At 40.6% G+C, this 8,748-nt stretch overlaps 1 non-coding gene across 1 annotated transcript; it reads left to right on the top strand.

The window, feature by feature from the left end:
* Nucleotides 1-8,018: 8,018 nt before the first annotated feature.
* trnay-gua lies at nucleotides 8,019-8,104 on the top strand. Its single transcript is given in 2 exon segments — nucleotides 8,019-8,055; nucleotides 8,069-8,104. It is a non-coding gene; the product is annotated as a tRNA-Tyr (tRNA).
* Nucleotides 8,105-8,748: the final 644 nt, after the last annotated feature.

Genomic DNA, 8,748 nt, shown 5'->3' with positions numbered 1-8,748 from the left:
ATGCATTGACGTGCATCCACAAAAAATATTAAGGATTGCAACTTTGAATGCTAAAATCGGATATAAATCCCTGTTAATGCATTGTCTAAATGGATGTAAAGAGGCGACCTTAATTTTTATACATGTATTTTTGTAGTAAAAACAAGAAAAGACAAAGAAATTGGTATTTTTACTAGCAGTGCAAAGAAGGCCATATGACAAGAAGTTAAAATTCAATATAGAATATACTATTTCTATATGTTTTGGGGTTCCTGCCAATTATTGTCCCAGCTTTCCTTCCCTTAAAGCACCCCTGCAGGCCTCATGTTTGCAGAGCTGTGCACTAAAACACAGACAGACAGAGGGAATACAGATCATATGACAGAATAAATCAAGACCAGTAGACATTATCACTGAAATATTAAGACGTAGAAACCCAGCATTTCTCCTAGTAAAGTGATTCGTTGAATCCTCCAGTCCACCAGCGTCTGCAGGAAATAGTGATATGATAACGCTATTTGGCGTTCTCAGGAGAGTCTCTGCTTCTTCTCCGACGAATCATTCCTACACTTGACTTTCTGTCTCTTTTGGGAATCCAGCAGTCAAATCCAGTGGGATCCATTCGTAAAGTAGAACACAGTCCAACCTCTTTTAGCTTTCTCCTGAAGGCAGAGAGTTCATACGGTGTTCTCTTTTCTTCTTCACAGCCGCTCTGATGCTTTCAGCTGTCACATCTGTATCAGTTCATCCTAAAAAACAAGCCAGGAAGAAGTAAAGTTTCCACCAAGACTTAAAACTGTGCTCAGAGGAAAAAAGGCATATTTTAAGAAGCGTTATGACTTGATTGTGGGATCTTTTATCTCTTCTCTATAACTTTACATCCTCTCCATCAAGAAATCATGAAACATTTTAGGACATTTTTGCAAATTAAGAAAGATACCCTGTGAGGTTGCCAGAAATGATTGAAATATTAAAGTACTGTCTTCCAAGATTGACAGAAAGTCATGCTGAAAACATAATTTGACTTCCAGTTCAAGCAGTCCAAATAAACACAAATAATCCCAATGTCAAACCAGTGAGGTTGAATTTAAAGGGGAAAATCAAATGGAAAAAACAAACCTAAACAACAATGATATTTTTATACTATTTGATATATAATTCAGGAAACGTAGTGTACATTAAATAAAAACCAACATGTTTACAACTTTTAGAGCTCCCCCTGAACGGCTCATTGATGCTTTCAGGAGAGCTCAAGCCCTTTTCGGAGGAGCTGAGCTCCTCTTACTTCCCCCTTAATTCGAAGTATGGTCACAGCCCAGGCACAATGCATTTTGGGATACAAAACAGACAATGTGCCAGGCAGCATTAGCCGCTAGCATCAGGAACAATGGAAAAAAAGATTAGAAATGGATAAAAAGACATTCAGTATCAGAGATACTGGCTTGGATTGAATCTTTAAAGACTCTGGAAAGTTACTCAAGTTAGATAAGTCTTCCTTAGGGCTATGAAGCCATGGATAGCGTCATCAGAATGAAAACACCGAGGGCTTCCATAGGGGAAAAAGTTATTGGCTACAATTTATATTTCATAAGATATTTCAATTTTTATAACATGTGCCTCTTCCTGTCATATATGACAGTGTTGGTCTCAAAACTATTTTATGAAAAACATCATTACCTGCTGTGGAGAGTTCGCTGTGTTAACAGTACTCTGCCCTTCAACAGACTGAGAAACAACGCACTCCCAGACAGCAAGGATGTCCTTATGACGAAACCATTTCACCACTGTTTCTCAATAACCTGCAATGACATTTCATTTTTACAGTTTTCCCACCAACCAGCTCATCCCCATGGCCAACGTTGGTGGTGGGTTTGAATCTTAGGAGTGTTGTATGAAGCAGCAGTGAAATCCATAGTCCATTCCAGGTGTGTTTGTTCATCAACAGAGTGGGCGAGCGGCTACGTGTCTGTGTAAGCATGTCAAAAGCGCAGCCAACAAAAGTGATAACTTTGCATTCTGGGAACATCAGAGAAGAAACCAGCTAACATTGTGGTGTCCCAGGCACTTAAATCCTTTAACTGGGGTTCTAGAAATCTACAGCATGCAACATTTTTTTCACAAGAGGAATTTCAGTGACCTACAGCACTGTTTGTGTAAGTACAAAAGGCCAAAATGCAGTGAGCAAGCTAAGTTTTCAAAAGTTCTCACTCATGAACTAAGCCTTCCTGTCAAGTCCATTTAGAAATTTAAGCTCATGAAACAATTAATGGCATTATTTTGGGTGCATATTACATTTTTCCATCCATTCAGATCCTGCACAGATGTCCATGCGCTAAGTTAATCTTTGTTCCTATCTGCAGAAAGGAAGGAGAAGAAGGATAAAAAGGAGGAGGAGACAGCTGAGAGAGAAGCAGCAGCTCTGTGATTAGCTTAAACCTTGAAGGACATGCACAGAATCAACCCCACTTAAATCACAGTGCTGCTGAGAAATATCATTTCCTGCTTCACAAACTTTTTCCTGATGTGTTTGGAATAATAAAACCTGCCTTTGTGTGTGGGTGCATGTGGGGGGGTGTGTGTGTGTGTGTGTGTGTGTGGGGGTGGGTGTGTGTGTGTAATCAGCCTGGATTGCTGCAGGGAGAAGAAACAGAGACAGTTGAAAAAAAACATAACTGCTTTTGCGAGACGTTTTCTTTCCTCTTCCAGTTAACATGCAGCAGAATAAACAGAACATATTTTACTTTCATCCATTTGCCAGACTGTCCGCAGTATCTTTTTTTTCCATATCCAGTTTTTTTGAAGTAGAAGAAGAGATATGTTGGCTTTATTCTTCTCTTGTATGGACACCTTACATAACTATGTAAACAAGAACTCTGAGTTTAATTCTATTTGGATATTCATGGTATTTTGTTGTATAAGTTCATAATTTTCAAGGTGGTTCACATTTCTGCATTTATAAATTCTTTATTTTGACTGATGTTTTACAATAATATAATCTTTTGAGAAAGTTGACTTTTAATTTTGGTGATCTGTAAGCCATAATCATCAAGATTAAAACAAAAAAGTCTTGAAATATTTCACTTTGCAATGATGAACCTAGAATACATGGAAGTTTCACTTCATGAATTAAATCACAGGAAAACTTTTCTATTATCTTCTAATTTTTTTTTAATGCACCTGTAGGCTATGTATTGTTATGGCTGCATGCCCCTGCAATCTCAGCCCTGTTTTCATCAGAAGTTTTACCTCGATAAATCTCGAAACAAGTGGCTATATTCATTCTATAACTCAGGGTGCTTTCACACTAAGCCCAGTTGATTTGAACCGCGGCGCGGCGCGATTCCTCCCCCTCCCCCTTCCCCCACAGGCTTGCTTCCACACTAGCAGTATAAAACCGTGCCCAGGCACTCTTGTGTATTTACTCAGTCTGAAACCGCAGGTATGGAGCTATTACTGTTGCAAAAGTATTTGCAAATGCATACAAAGATCTGCGCACTAATCCACAAATGCATGTACAGATCTGCAAATGCATGCACAAATTAACAAATGCGTGTACAGATCTGTAAATGCATGCACAAATCCACAAATGCGTGTACAGATCTGCAAATCTGTGTAAAGATTTGCAAATGTGTGCAAAGTTTTGCAAATTTGTTCAAAGATCCACAAATGCGTGCACTAATCTGCAAATATGTTCTGGCCTGATGCTGATTCACTGAAAGCATCCAGCGTTCATCCAGCTGATCAAGTGGCTGAGTGGCAGTATCACAGATTTTCTAGCATAACAAGCACTGCGTATATTTCCTGGCCTGAGTGATTCAATTCATGAAAGTTACCAGCATCATATTGTAATATATTATATAGCAAAATTCGAACCCTCAACTTTGTGAATGAAAGTCCATGATATTGCCACTCGGCCACTTGATCAGCTAGATGAACACTGCTTTCAGTGAATCAGCATTAGGCCAAAATCCGCGCATGCACTGGCGGGAATAGACGACAGGTAGAGGGAGTCTTCACCAGTGGACAAAGAGTCATCACACTGGCGCTGTTTGTGCTGCAGGTGCAGGATCAGCACAACCACATTGGGCAGATCCAGGTGACTCTGCGGTCTCTAATTTCAGAGTTTTTCTGGTTGGCAGAACTTCAGCTTTTACATTTTTATGTTGGGATTCTTTTGCTCATGGGACTGCAGAACGATTTCCTATTTCAAGGGCAGCTGACGGGACTATTGACGTGATGTCAGAGCTAATAATCAAAATATTCAAATAACTGTTTAGTGTTAACTGTAAGGGACTAAAATGAATATTTCGTGAGGCCGATCGTTTTGATCACACATTAAAGCAAATTTTCAAGTCCTATATATTTCCTGGCCAGATAATAAGAAGATAACAAGTGTTGCAAAAGTCACATGTGTATGAAAGCCAATTGAGAGGCAGATTCTGAAACAAAATGAAGTCCACAAATACAAATTGGTCTACATATTTGCAGATTAGTGCACGCATTTGTGGATCTTTGTACAAATTTGCAAAACTTTGCACATATTTGTACAAAGATCCACACGGATTTGCAGATCTGTACACGCATTTGTGGATTTGTGCACGCATTTACAAATCTGTACACGCATTTGTGGATTTGTACATGCATTTCTGGATTTGTGCGCAGATCTTTGTATGCATTTGCAAATACTTTTGCAACAATAATAGCTCCATAGCAGATGGCGGTATGCACGTAGCTGGTTTACAACCCTGCAAAGGAGGAGAAAGAAGAAGACTGTTTTTGTTTTGACCCAGCAAAAAGTCCATCCTGCATCCATGGATAATTAAAATCACTTTTAAGATGTCAGCAACTTCACTCTTCGTATCTGCACATCCACATGCAGCTCAGGGTATTAAATGGGCTTGCGCTGCAAAGATTCAGTGGTTTTTGAGGTGACAGGAGAGTTTTAACTGCCTTTGCATCTCCTCTCACTGACTCCAACCTGTGTTCATCTGTAAGGTGAGTTACAGCAGACCATTTATTGACTGGATTCTGATGATTTCCGCCCTTTATTGAGGAAAAATGTGAACAAACTGTCACGCTGTTTAAAGAAGTTTAGCTTTTACAATGATGTCATAAAGCTGATTTGACGCTCTGTCCCGAGGGCGGTTGCATTCACATCTCATCCGAACCCTGCTAGAGTCCACTTGAATCATGCCCGGGAGCACCTCCCCAAGTGCGCCTGGGCCCGGTGCCCAGGCGCGGTTTGTTTGCATTCACACTACCCAAACAAACCGGACGTTGGCCTCAAGTGCACTCGGATCCGGGACCGGGCCCCTAGTGTGAAAGCCACCTTACTGACTCTTGCATGTGTCAAGTTAAACAACTGGCTACTGATAGTGAAGAATTGTGAGTTGTCATGAGAGCTGTTGCCTGCATCATATGCTTTATTGCTCTGATTGGCCTTTGATGAATGTGAATGTCGTCAACCCACCCTCCATTTTTTTTTTGTTTTATTTTTTAAGGTTCTGTGTTCCCAACCACTGTGGGGTGTTGCCCATATGGTATGGATATGTGAAACAGACTACTTGTCAGGGGCATGTCAGGTCCCAAAACACTATCCATGATCACCAATAACATCTACCAGCCTCCACATGTTTACCTTATTTGAAAGAGCCAGAATACATTATAGAGATGCCACTGAACAAACACTGTGATGATATGAAAGAAGAAAGTCTTTGCTCTCTCCTGCAAAAAGAATAAATGCTGCAGCTATAATGGGTTTTCTTTTGGGATTAATTAGGATTATGCATGAAACAATTTCATATTTGGATGTTCTGTTTCATTTGGTTTGATTGGATGTGCCCTAAAATGGATCATTTTAAAACATTACATGAATAATATAATAAAAAGAACAACAACTTTGACCAAAAAAGATTCTGTAGACAATCAGTGACAGTCAAATAAAGTTAAAGAAGGATTTCTCTATTGGTAATCATGAGGTACCGCATGGTCAGGAACCACTGCAGTATCAGACCTCACCATGAACCAAATGACTGAACATTCTTCTCTTGGTTTGGCTTCTGGACTTGTGAGAACGTCTATATGTCAAGAAACTCCGATAATTCCTCCACAGAAATTTTCCCCAGCCTTTTCTGGATGATTCCGAGGTCTTCGTGGATCAGACGGGATATATAATCAATCCAGTGAGCTCTGTAGGGAGAGGGAGGGATAAAGGAGGCACCTCAGCTGACTCCTTTCAGCACTTCTTCTCTGAACTCTTCACCCATCTCCAAGGGTCACAGTGGCCTGACATGAAAACTAAATCTGCTTGCTTTATTCGCCGTCTCATTCTGTTGAGCTGCAGTATAAATCAGGCTCTTTGTATGAATGTTAACTGAATTCATGAAGCAAAAGCTATAGATAAAGCCCATGGCCAGGGGGGTGCAAATGACCCCCGAGTGTCCACGATTTATTATTATTATTTATTTTTTTTAGATCATCCTTTGAAATAAGAACTGCCACGTAGGCTGAGTCTTTGTTGGCTGACAGCACCCTTGAATCAAGTCACACTCTCTTATTGTTGGGGGTCAGAATGGGCCCAAAGTTGGGTCTTACAATGTCTAGCAGCCATAAGGTATGAGCGATAGAACCATATTGCCTTTCAGATGATGATCAAGCAGTTTTCCTCCAAACCTTTACCCAAAACAATAATATCCTAGGAAAAGTTTCAACTGGCAAGAGATGGATTTGATCTACCAATCTCTAAGATCTGGTCTCCACATTAAACATCTGTGCATACACCTACAATCTGCTGTTTTAGTATACTTGGATCTAAACCTGAGTCCCAAATGGTAAACTGTCTAGATATCTTTGATCTCAGCTTATACTCTGCTGCTGATGAAGACTGGAACAAAAAAAGGAGAGAACACTATGAAAAAGTGAGGTGACTGAGTGAGAGAAATAAAAGAAGAGCTTCAGAGAGACATAAGGAGACCAAAAGGAAGTCAGAGCTAGACAAAAACACCTCTCCAGCCTCGTCTCTGTCTCTTCTCTCTCTTTTATTCTCTTTTCTCTTTCATTGCCAACAAATCGAGCTATGCAGGAAGGATAGAGAGACTGATGGCTTCCTTATCTCCACTTCATACACCCAAATAAACCCAGAGAGAAAAAAACTCCCAATTCATCCCTTTTAGTTATGATTTATTAGATCCATTTGTCCGGTGTGGAGAGTGTGGAGGAAAAGAACACTTTATGTATGGATTGGCTTGGCTCCCGGGTGAAAACACACACACAGAAACAAATACACACACACAGAGTCAGCGATGCAGCTCTGCAGAAATAGCCTCGGTTGATTTTATTTTTTCCTTCATTTTTTATCTGTTTTGGAAGGAAGGTGACCTGTTGATGGGTAATCTGTTGCCCGAGGTCACAGCTGTTTCCGAGCAGCACGGAGGAAGACTTTCAAATTAAATCCAAAGAAATTTACCAGCATGCATGTTAGTGTATGTGTGGTGTGCAATCCTAAATTAGTCAGTGTTGGGGTGTAACAGTATTGGTATTTGTCCTGAATGTTCATGGACACAGTCGCATGGCGAGTACATCTGATTGGATAAAAACAGCAAACACACACGGCCTCCAAACAGTATCCCCACCCCAATCCAGAGGGCAGTAATGCCTCTTAACTGTTTCCTAATTATTAGTTAACAAACAAAGATGAAGCAAGCACAACAAAACACTCAGAGAAGATCCCATAAAAGCCTCTGTGTTTGGCACTATTTTGCAATGCGAGCTTTGGCTACTGGCTATATGCTCTGTGCCCCAATGGATCTGGTCAGCATTTTTAGGTCTGTGGGCATCAGCGACAACAAACTATGCTTAAACAAACTTAACGAGTGATTTTGTCCAGAGTGGCGATGACGTGCTATTGACTGTGGATACGAGAGGATACTTTAATGAGCCGTTATACATAGAGGAATAACTAATGCAAATGAAAACTTGACAGGAAGAAAGAAAGAGGGGAGAAAGTTTACTGGAGATTGGTTAGCAGGTGAGAGCAGCTCCCTTCGATAGCTCAGTTGGTAGAGCGGAGGACTGTAGTGGTCACATAGACATCCTTAGGTCGCTGGTTCAAGTCCGGCTCGAAGGAGAAATATTTCTTGAACTTCACTTAGGATTAATAATGTATCCATCCATCTAGATCCCAAGGACCCTGGGTGTTGTAGTCGTGCTGTCATGAGTGGGGACTTCAGGACATTTCCAATCAAAAGCAGCTCAAAGATGCCTGCCTAACTGAATGCCAGAATAATTGAATGGAAATTTGCCATCCAAGTAAGTTTTTGCTGTCGCTCTATTCTTTTAATGGCTGATAATTAGAGAAGCAACAGTTAGCTTGACTTTATGAAAACAACATGTCAGCTGTTGAATTAGAAAACTTAGGTGAAAGTGCAATGCTTAAAAATTTTTTTTTCGATAGAGCGTGCAACTGAGTCAACATTTGCTTGCTAAATTACATGGAGCAACTGTGTTGGTCTGTTGAGCTCTACTACCTAGCTTCCCCAAGCGAGTTCTTCCTAAAGGGGCAACGTGCCAACTGAAATCACTGGAGGCTAATGCTACTACTATTGCCATGTACCTCATACAACCAAACTTTAAAAATGCCGCTTGGAGTTTGCAAGAGTGCATGTGAAAGCCAAGTGGGCATTCATGTGTTATGCATTGAGAGGAGGCATCTTTCCAGCCACTCTGCCATTAGCACAGATCAGTGGAGGGCTGCAGTGATTGCTAGTTGCC

Source organism: Cheilinus undulatus, linkage group 10, assembly GCF_018320785.1.
Source record: "Cheilinus undulatus linkage group 10, ASM1832078v1, whole genome shotgun sequence".
In the NCBI taxonomy this organism is placed as follows: Eukaryota; Metazoa; Chordata; class Actinopteri; order Labriformes; family Labridae; genus Cheilinus; species Cheilinus undulatus.
The sequence above is the reverse complement of the archived record's forward strand: the minus strand, read 5'-3'. Positions and strand labels throughout refer to the sequence as shown.